Here is a 10,015-nt window from a genome sequence, read left to right on the forward strand (position 1 = left end):
TCAGCTGATTAGCATGTGAGCGCGAGGAAGCAACCCATGGCTAGGGAAAGAGCCACCTAGAAAGAGAGCGAGAACAATCATCAAAGCTTGCACAGGGCAGGAAGTTGTTCCTATTCCCACAAATCAGAGTGGAAAGATACCCAGTGATTATATAGGACCAGGAATAGGACCTGATCCTGGCACCCAGATCAGAAACCTCATAATTCATGACTCAATAGGTCTTGTCTCAGTAGTGGGGTAAAAATAACCATAGAGTAAATGCTGCTCTGGTCCTACCGAACAAATCCTAAAAGCCAGCACCAAAAGGACCAAACTGTTTCCAAGAACAAAGTATCCCAAAACCAGTACAACAGTACTTATAGGAAATCAGAGATATCCACCACCCAACAAGATAAAATTCACAATGTCTGACATCCAATCAAAAATGATCAGACATACAAAAAAAAATGTAGGGAAAAAAATGGCCCATATAAGGAGAAAAATCAATCAATTGAAAGAGTAACAGAGGGGCACCTGGGTGGTTCAGTTGGTTAAGTGTCTGCCTTCGGCTCAGGTCATGACCCTGGAGTCCTGGGATTGATCCCCACATCGGGCTCCCTGCTCAGCGGGGTGTCTGCTTATCCCTCTCCCTTTGCCCCTTGCCCCACTCTTGCTCTCTTTCTCTCAAATAAATAAATAAAGTTAAAAAAAAAGAAAAATGAATCAACTGAGTCACAGAAATTATAGAATTAGTAAACTAGGACACTAAAAAACAATTATAACTGTATTCTATATGGCCAAGGAAGTAGAGATATGGGAAATCCTTAAAAAGACCTAAAAAGTAAATACCTAGAAATCATAAAAACATTGAGATTTTTTAAAAAGATTTTATTTGTTTATTTGACAGAGAGAGACACAGCGAGAGAGGGAACACAAGCAGGGGGAGTGGGAGAGGGAGAAGCAGGCTTCTCACAGAGCAGGGAGCCCAATGCAGGGCTCGATCCCAGGACCCTGGGATCATAACCCCAGCCGAAGGCAGACGCTTAATGACTGAGCCACCCAGGCTCCCCAACACTGTCTGAGATTTTTAACACACACACCCTACACTTCTATGGGACTAACAGCAGATTAAGCATTACTGGGGGAGAAAAAGGTTAAAGAACCTGAAAACATTGCAACAGAAACTCTCCAAAATGAAATACAGAGGAAATAAAAAGGCTGAAAATATAAACAGAGTATCAGTGAGCTTAACATACACATAACTGAAGTCCCTGAAGGACAGAAGAAATATGGGAACGAGGAGGGGTCAGGGAAGACAGAAAAAACAGTTGAAGGAATAGTAGCTGAAAACTTCCTGAACTTGATAAAAAACTATAAACTCGCAAATCCAAGAAGCCCAACAAACTCTTCAGTAGAAAAATGAAGAAAACTATACCAAGGAACATCACAATTAAATTGCTTAAAACCAGTGGTAAAGTGAAAACCTTAAAAGCAGAGAGAAAAAATATACATCACTATGCAAAGGAACAAAGATAAAATGAGGACAGTTTTCTTATCAGAAATTTGCAAACAAGAAATCAGGAAAGCAGCATCTTTAAAGTACTCAAAGAGGGCGTCTGGGTGGCTCAGTCGGTTAAGCGTCTGCTTTTGGCTCATGATCCTGGGGGCCTGGGATCGGCTGCTCAGTGGGGAGCCTGCTTCTCCCTCTCTCTCTCTCAAATAAATAAAATCTTCAAAAAAATAAAGTACTCAAAGAAAAAACCATCAATCTAGAATTCTTTTCCCCAAATATATAGATTTCAAAAACAAGACAAAATAAAGACACTTTCTGACATACATATTCTGGCCATCCATTGCAGCCAACATGGTCATATGACCCAGTTCTGAGCAATGAGACCTAAGAGAAAGTCAAATTTGAGGATTTCCAGAGAAGCTTTTCTTAGTAAAAGGGAACAGACAGCTAGCACTGCTTCTTTTTCACTCTTTTCCCCCCATTTGTTCCGTAACTTAATGTCCAAACCCAACACCACCAATCACACATCTCTGGATTTTTGTTAAATCTCTATCTGTTGAAGCCAGTAAATCTTGTTTTCTGTTACTCAGAGGCAAATGCATTCCTAACTCATGTTTAATTTTGAGCACAATTCTAGCCACTAGAATGACTCAAATATATAGGGAAAAATGAGAGAAGAGCTAAGAAGTCATCCCTACCAGTGTTATCATGCTGGAGTTTGTGGCCATGGAAGTGATCGTAGAGACTGTCATTTAGAAAGTACGTTAGGGGGGCGCTTGGGTGGCTCAGTCGTTAAGCGTCTGCCTTTGGCTTGGGTCATGGTCCCCGGGTACTGGGATCAAGTCCCGCATCGGGCTCCCTACTCCGCGGGAAGCCTGCTTCTCCCTCTCCCACTCCCCCTGCTTGTGTTCCCTCTCTCGCTGTCTTTCTCTGTGTCAAATAAATTTAAAAAACTTAAAAAAAGAAAGAAAGTACGTTAGGCCAGAAGAGAATGGAACCCCTCTCACTTTTACCACATTTGTGGCAGAGTAAGGACTTCAATTCTACTAAAAACTGCTTTATTTAGTAAATTAAGCCACAAACTTCTAATAACCCCAGTAGGACGCAGGCAAGCTTCAGGTAGATCTGCCTTGGCATCTTCTACAGGTTGGGCTACCTGACAGGACTCAACTCCCCACCCCTCTACCCCCAAGAAGGAAGGCCCGCAGGAACTAGGTAGGGTTCCAGACTTTCTTTCAGCCATTAGCTGCGCCTCAGGGCAGGGCACCAGTTCCAGAGGGGGTCTGGGGCACTGGATCAGAGAACTAGTGGAGAAGCGTACTTAAGAAATTAGCTTGTAAGTCGAATTTTTTTTTTTTTTACATCTAATAAGTTCATTCTCAAGAAATGGAAGGTATTTTTTCCCCTTCTCCCAGGCTTGTAGCCAGGCTCTTGGGTTTAAGTCTCGAGATTCCCCAAGGCCGTAAGGGAGGCTAATTGCAAGTAACTGCCTTTTTGTTACTGAAAGCAACAAAGTGAACAGAGGGAGGTGTTGGGAACCAAGAGGGGCCAGATAAAGCAGGCCTTTTTAAGCCCTATTAAGAAGTTCCAAAAATTAAAAATAACATTGTGACATGTGTCAAAAATGTCATGGACGAATTCACAGGCCCTTTATTCTGTAAAGATTAGAGAAGGATGAATCAAAACAGAAGCCCAGGGGGCACCTGGGTGGCTCAAATGGTTAAGCGTCTGCCTTCGGCTCAGGTCATGGTCCCGGAGTCCTGGGATCGAGTCCCGCATCGGGCTCCCCACTCTGCGGGAAGTCTGCTTCTCCCTCTGCCTCTCTCCCTCTCTCTCTCTCATGAATAAATAAATAAAATCTTTAAAAAAAAAAAAAAAAAAAAAAAAAAAAACAGAAGCCCAGGTCCATGGACCTGGCCAACCTGGAAGGAGGAGGCAGTGACTCAGGAGCTATGATGCAGGCAGGGGCCTGCCTGGGGCCAACTGGCTGCGGAGAATCTAGGTAAGGGAAAGTAAGCACATTTTGTAAGCTACCATTGGTTGAGCACTTTTTATGTGCCAAGCACTCTTCTAAGTACTTCATAGGCATTATCTCAAGCAACCCTCTGTATCAGTCATGGCACGATCTGGAAAACAGCCCATGCCAGACCACCGGAAGTGTGATTTTTATACAGAATCCCTCTTCAAAAGGTCTTGGAAGAGCTGAAAGAACAAAAGGGGACCGTGTCGCAGCCCAGAGATTAGCAACACCAGATCAGTACTCTAGGGCTGGAGCAACAAAGATGTTAACACAACCAGAAGCCAGAGCCACCTAAGCCACATCTGGGACCAAGGAGAGAGGGGCTGCCTAGGAGGACCCCAAACCACAAAGCTGCCGCAGCTGGAGGTGCCACCTGAAACAGGAGGAACACCCTCCCTGGCTTTCCTCCCTTTCTGCCCTCTCTCCACCTGCAAGCCCCTCCTGTTGGCTGAAGCAAACTGCAAAGAAGCCTAAGGAATGAGTTTGCAGGGATCACTCCCCTCCCAGGCATAAAGTAGAGCAGGGAAGGATGGGGAATGGATCTGAGAGCAAAAAGAAAAACAAGGGGCCCATCCTCCCCACAGCCCCATGAGCCAGGAACAACTATCACCCACATTTTTTCAGATGGAGAAACGGAGGCATTGTGGAGAGGTTAAGTGAATCCAGTACCTGGCAGAACCTCAATGTGAATTCAGATCTACCTGATTCTAGAGCACAAACACATAACATACATTTTTCAGCCAGCTTAGGTGAGAGCCTGGTAGTTAGAGTAGTCACGTCCCAGGTCTGAAAAGCATATCTTAATGTTAAACCCACTCTATGAAGATACTCAGATGGGGCTGGCTTAAGAGCTGAGCTTCAAGTGAGGACATCAGTGGGCCAACCCTGAATCCTTCTAGCAGAATGTCTGAGAACTCTGCAAGGACTTTGGAGCCAGACACCCTGGATTCCAATCTTGGTTCTACCATTTACCAGCTATGTGCCCCTAGGAAAGTTATTTAACCTCTCTGAGCCTCAATTCTCTCATTTTAAAAGTGGATTTGCTCATGTCCACTTCCTTATTGGGTTATTTTGAGATTAAATGGAATAATGTATGCAAGATAATTAGCATAGCACCTGCTGCATGGTTAAGATTAACTAAATAGTAGCTATTATTACAATTGTTAGTAGTCTCCTCTTGCAGAGACTTTGGAGACAAAAGAGAGATCCTAATTCCTTGAGCTTAAATGCTAGCAAAGAATTTGTCCTAAAATCTTTGGAACTCATATAAACTCTTAAAGTTACTTTGTTCTGGAAAGGGTGTCTCTGTATCAGTCAGGATGGACTGGGTTATGATACAGTAACAAATGTCTCAGAGCCTTAAGACAACAAAGTTTATTTCTTGTGTATGCTACATGTAAACTGCAGGTTATTACAGAAGCTCTGCTCATAAAGGTCACTGAGGGTGGCTCCATGTTGATACATACTTCCTTATTTGCTGAGGTCTTCCTTATTTTCTGAGGCCAAGAACAGAGAGTATAAACCATAATCTCTTAATCCATAGATTGCTTGTGTTCCAATTTCATTAGCTAAAGCACTGTATAAAGCAAGTGGGTGAAGAAATGTAATCCTACCAAACTAAATGTCAGATTAAATAACCAAACATTTACGAACAACTCTAATGACTATCAGAACAACCTCAGTGAACCTTCTTGTTGGGATGGATAAATCAAAATTCCCAATCTGGAATGACGAGAGTTTGGAGCTTTTGACTGGCCAGACTACCCTATATGACATCATAAAAGTTTACCTTTGTTGTGCCTTTGTTGCATTTCTGAAGACAACATGTAGTTTTGTTCCTAAATATTGCTTTAGGTCACTTCTCTGAAAATCACTGTTGGTTTTTGGAAGATATTGTCCAAGGTGGTTTGTGGAGTTGAGATGCTAGCTGGACAGAAAGCATCTTGTCTTCTGGAAGAGGGATCCTAATGTGGACTAGATGGTGAGTGCCCAGACTTACCCAGAGTCTTTCTACTATTGTACAACCTGATGTCAGATTATCAGATACTGATGGCTTGCTGAGCAAGTTCAAGTTCTAGCAGAAGGAGCAAGGCCTTTCCTCAGCTTTCACAACCCCATGCTCTCCTGGATTTCTTTTTCCCTACCTAGGTGTTTTTTCTTGGCAACTTTTGCTGGTTCGAGGCCCTCCTTCGTTCTTACTCCCTACTCTCTCAACAGACCAGGAACCTAGGAGTCATTCTTTTTTTTTTTTTTTTTAAGATTTTATTTATTTGACAGAGAGAGACACAGTGGGAGAGGGAACACAAGCAGGGGGAGTAGGAGAGGGAGAAGCAGGCTTCCCAACGAGTAGGGAGCCTGATGCGGGACTCGATCCCAGGACCCCGGGATCACGACCCAAGCTGAAGGCAGACGCCCAACAACTGAGCCACCCAGGCGCCCCTTAGGAGTCATTCTTAACTTCTTCCTACATCCAGTCCAACACCAACTTCTAGCAATTTAACCTTCTACATAACTTTAAACCCACCATCCTTTTACCGCCTCTCTACCTGTACTATCCTAATGCAGGCCACCACTATCTTTCCTGGGAGGCACAAAACTTACTACCAAGACTCCTCATGTCTGCTTCCCATGCACCATCCCCCCAAACATCCCACACGTCAGCCAGAGCAGACGTTTAAAAATGCAACACTGAGCACTTCAAACACCCCCACTTCTCTGCCTGATCCCCACTGCAAGGGATTAAAATCCTTTCTATTGTTCTTGCAGTTTTTAGGGCAAAGGCTTTGGACTTTTAGGACAGAGACTTTTAGGAAACAGTCTTCAACATGGCCTCTAAGACCTGGCCCGTCTACCCTTGATAACCTTCCCAGCCTCATCTCCTCCCACTTGCTCTTTCTCTCTGACATAGGCCACCCTGGCTTGCCTTCAACTCCTTAAGAAAGATGGCTCTGCCCTTCTCTCACAACCCCCTCTTTCCTCTACAATCCATGCTTCATACCACAGCTCAGTTCCCACCTCCTCGTGACAACCTTCACTGACCCTCAGACTAAGTCAGACCCCTTGTCAGATGCTTCTCCCCCATGGGACCTATCACAATTATAATTAAAGACTCCATTATAGAATTAGCCATTTAACGTCTGCCTGTCCCTCTTAAATTCTTGACCTCTTCCATTCCCCTCTCGATTTCCTAGCACCTAACAGTGCGTTGCACAAAACAGATGCTCCAGATCTGTTTGTTGAATGTCTAAGTACAAGATGTGATTACTTATTTAATAAAGGAGAGTGTGAATGGCTATTACAACTATCAATAGTCATGGACAAGTATAACTTTGAGAATAGAAGTATTCAAGGAGCAATACATGAACCATAGAGTTTTAGGGGCTCAGGACTCTATGGGTCTTGAAGAAGCATGTATCTATGCTGGGTAGAGAGATAGCAAGCAGATTACCCATTCCCCCACCCCCCGACCCTCACTCCCTGGATCAGAGGAGAGGGAACAACATAAATACCAGGGGGAATAGGGGCCCAGGTCTCCAGTGGTGACCAGCAACACAATGGGTGGTGGTCTGCCATGGATGAGTATCCACAATGGAGAACAAGGCAAAGCAGAGACTGGGAGGCAAACACACATGTGCCTTGTACACTTGAAGGGAGGAATTTGAAAATACTTGAAAGCCAGACATGGCTGGAGATAGACTTATTTCTATTTCCTCCTTAGAATCAGTTTTTGTCAAAAAGGAAAAAAGTTTTCATAAAGAGGATGAGGAGAAGCAGAACTACTTTGTATTTAAATTATTCTTTTTCTAATGAGATCGAAGTAAACTAGAACTTCACTTATTAAATCTAATCAGGAAGAGCCACAAAGTTTAACTAAGTCTCCATTTAGAATACTTTTAAAGACATTTAGTTTTATTACTTTTGGGGACATAGAAGCTCTAAGATTTTCTTTTAGAAAATGTATTTTCAGGCGCCTGGGTGGCTCAGTTGGTTAAGCGACTGCCTTCGGCTCAGGTCATGATCCTGGAGTCCCGGGATCGAGTCCCGTGTCGGGCTCCCTGCTCGGCAGGGAGTCTGCTTCTCCCTCTGACCCTCCTCCCTCTCATGCTCTCTGTCTCTCATTCTCTCTCTCTCAAATAAATAAATAAAATCTTAAAAAAAAAAAAAAGAAAATGTATTTTCTTGGATGTTCCAGATATACTCCTTATAACCATCTTTCGCTTTTAGCTTACAGATTTCCCAAAATAAAAGGTTTCCAAAGAGTGTTATCAACACAGTTTCCAGTTTTCTAAATTACCTGATACAAAGCAAAACCTGAATAAGCGTAATAATATGATCGGCTGTGATTTTTACCAAACCTTTTCTGACAGTCGTCATCATATTATTCCATAAAATATTTGAATTAGATTACAAGGATGATCTCCAGCATGAAAGTAAGATATTGTATAATAGGCTTTCCATAACCCAGAGTCACAGGGTACAATCCCCTCTTGTAGTCCCGCTTGGTTGTACCGCTGATGGTGCAGGTCACTGAGCCCGACCCTTCACTCGGGGTGACTTACACCTCACCCATTCCTCTTGTACATCCAATTCTGCTTAGGAGATAACAAAACAGTTTTCCCCTTTATCAGATTATTTTATAGTTATTTTTTCCAAAGGCTGTCAGTTCTGCTCCAGGGTTCCTACCTCACCTCCCGAAATTACTGGCACACATATGTAAATTTAGCATGCATCCATGAATTGTAGAATTCCCAGTAACCTCTACAGGTTACAGATGGGATTAAACAAACTTTCATATCCACAATGTTGCTTTTCTCTAGGTTGATTATAAATGATGTTTTTAGAGGATAGTCCATAAGCTTCTAGGTCACCTGCTCATTAACTGTTGAAAAAATATAATGAATTATATCGTAAGCCCCATAAACTGATCAAATCCTGGAATGAATGAAATTTCAACCTCTCAGAGAGAAGGCTTAGTTAACTTTAAGCTCTACAGTGTCCTGGCATGCCTTAGGTACATGGCATGAATTTTTTAGTGGTGATAATAGTGAAAATAAAATTATCTAGTCAGTAACCCCATTTTATAAACCACAGTGACGCTTAGACAAATTCTAATTAAAAGAGCAGTCAGCTGGCTCTCCTCTGCACATGACCTGCAAACTGTTCTTATCCACCGGAGGAGGTACCTATAGGAATCTTATTATTAATTAGGCATGTGCTTGGAGATTACAACATGGCTACCATTCAGACATGTCCGAAATGGTAATTACTCTGAACCATTAATTACAGCTTGACAAAATCCGGGACTGTGAAGGGTCTTGGAATGTTAAATGCAAACTCAATCTATAGTTTTAATCTCTCTGTGCCTCATTTTCCTCATGTGTACAGCAAGACTAGTCATAATATCTGCTTTATATGGTGGTTGTGAAGATTAAGAGTTAAAATATGTAAGGCCCTGGTGGACAGTACCTGGGGTAGAGAGGGCAATACATAATGTTTGCAATTCCCATAAGAGTTCCTGGGAAGATGTCTAGTCTGGGAGGCTTCATTTGATCCAGGGTCATAATCAGTCAGTGTGGTAGTTCAGAATCACAGGCTTCCCCAGCTCCAACCCCAACAACTTCCTTTTTCCACTTAAAATTTGCATAGAGTCTTCCTTCGAGGACTATTATATGGGTTGTGTCACTAAAGTCCTAAAAGACTCCACTCTTTGGAGTCAGGGGAACACTATGAGAATCTGATGAAACTCTAGATTCTCTCCAGAGGGAAAAAAAGGTACATGTAAAAGTTTGCGTTTGTGTTTGATTTCAGGGGGTTCATCACCCATCCCCCTGAAGCATCCATGGACCCCAGATTAAGAATCAGTGTTTGACAGCATGGCTTAGAAGACAGCTACATTCGGGATCTTGTTCTTTTAACAATGTCTAAAGCAAGATGAGACAGAAATACATATTTGCATTGCAAAGAAGTATTAATTACCATTAGCCAGGTAAGTACTTTCCAATGAAGGGTTTTGGTGATTATGAAGAGGATGAAGAAGAAGGAGGATGAAGAGGAGGAGGAGGAGTCATCCAAAGCCAATAAAGGTAGGTAAACTAAAGGTAGACTTTTAATTTAAGTAAGCTAGGTTTGCAGCACCGCTTTGAAACTGGGAAGTGCCACATGGCTGTTATTATTAGCAACTCTAGAGGCAGTTTGGGTAACTGATTGTATCTATGGCTTTCTTTAAAACCGCCCACAGGCAAAATATTTTCACTGGGGCCCTTCACGCCTGTTCAATGATTCAGACACAAAAGAAATGCTAATTATGGGAACTGAGCTGTGAATTCTGAGTGACCCTAGGGACAAAATGATTATCTGGTGGTCTTATGTTGCTGGAAATTTATTAGGGGATTTTAAGATTACATTAACTGGTTTTCACCTTAAGTGCTCTGCCTGGAGAAGCATTTAAAGGCTCCTGATAAGAAAAATTTCAAAGAGGTAATGGCATCAGCCAAAAGATCTTT

This window comes from Mirounga angustirostris, unplaced genomic scaffold (genome assembly GCF_029215605.1).
Source record: "Mirounga angustirostris isolate CCGP_5_RB_7025 unplaced genomic scaffold, mMirAng1.0.hap1 SCAF_6, whole genome shotgun sequence".
Taxonomy (NCBI): domain Eukaryota; kingdom Metazoa; phylum Chordata; class Mammalia; order Carnivora; family Phocidae; genus Mirounga; species Mirounga angustirostris.